The sequence below is a fragment of the Pocillopora verrucosa genome, chromosome 7, assembly GCF_036669915.1.
Source record: "Pocillopora verrucosa isolate sample1 chromosome 7, ASM3666991v2, whole genome shotgun sequence".
In the NCBI taxonomy this organism is placed as follows: domain Eukaryota; kingdom Metazoa; phylum Cnidaria; class Anthozoa; order Scleractinia; family Pocilloporidae; genus Pocillopora; species Pocillopora verrucosa.
The window spans coordinates 2,466,739-2,468,002 of record NC_089318.1 but is presented as its reverse complement, the minus strand read 5'-3'; positions in this window follow the sequence as shown (position 1 = coordinate 2,468,002).

Here is a 1,264-nt window from a genome sequence, read left to right as displayed (position 1 = left end):
TCCATAGTTTTGAGGGTTTCTATGACAACAAAGGATATTGAATCCTGAGGATATAGAGTTTCTGAATAATGCGTCCTAGCAAATGAGATATATTGTAATTGTTTACTGTTTAGTTGGGATATCGGAATATTTCCCGACTGTTCAACTCAAGCCCTTGTTGTAGTCACGTTTTGTTTTGGGACGTGCACAAATAGGTTTTAGCGATAAATTCTCTCTCCGTTTTGTCATGTTCTATAAAAAAAAAAAAACCACTTTAGTACCAAAAATTATTCATAAAAAGCACAAAACTGTTTTTGCTTCAAAGAGATATTAGCAACACTTAAAATATTGCCAGGAATGTATTGGTCATAAATTGCTATCAATTCCTCGGCTAATTGAGTAAATTATTAAAATAAATCGGTGATAACGAAGATACTTCAGTGAGCACTTAGAAAAAAACTGCCGTAATGACACGAACCGGAGGAATTATTTAATACAAGAACAAAGAGGAATAACCTGAGACCATTTGACTACATCAACTTGTCGTGGAACGATTCCTTGACATCCTAGTTATGTTTGGCAATACATGCTTTTTCAATAACATAATTTGAATAGGCGTCATTATTCTCAAACCGCAAATTATTTATCATCTAAATTAATTCAACCTTTGCATGAGCGACACGTCAAGGATCGCTATATGTTACAACATCCACTTCAAGAACAGACCTTTTTACGTAAAGGATACGCGTACGATTATTATCAAGACAAGGTGATGAAGTCACAGTCTGTGTACGAGACGTTCTTACATTACACTAACTTAAATGTTCCTTATGTAATTCAGTGGATGGAGAGTTAGACGCCATCGCGGTGATGGCATTAACTTTAAGTTTGATTAATCTCAGAATTGATAGGGCTCGTTCATTAATTTTGCACCTGAGTTACAGCGTTGAAACTAAATGACACGAGTGTTGAGCAAAAAACTAAAAAACTGTGCTTGCAGTTAAACTGACAAGGTTAACTGTGAATTCAATAAACAAGATTCCTGACAAAAACAAAGTTAACTTTCACCTCATAGACTTCATTATTTTTTCACACTTTGTAATATATATATATATATAGTATATATATATTATATATATATATATATATTATATATATATATATATATTACATATATATATATATATCTTTAATCTTTAACACAATTTCCAAATTATTTTATTGAACAAGTCAATCCAATGAATTTGAAGACAGCCTAAAACAGAATACATGATTTAATATAAGC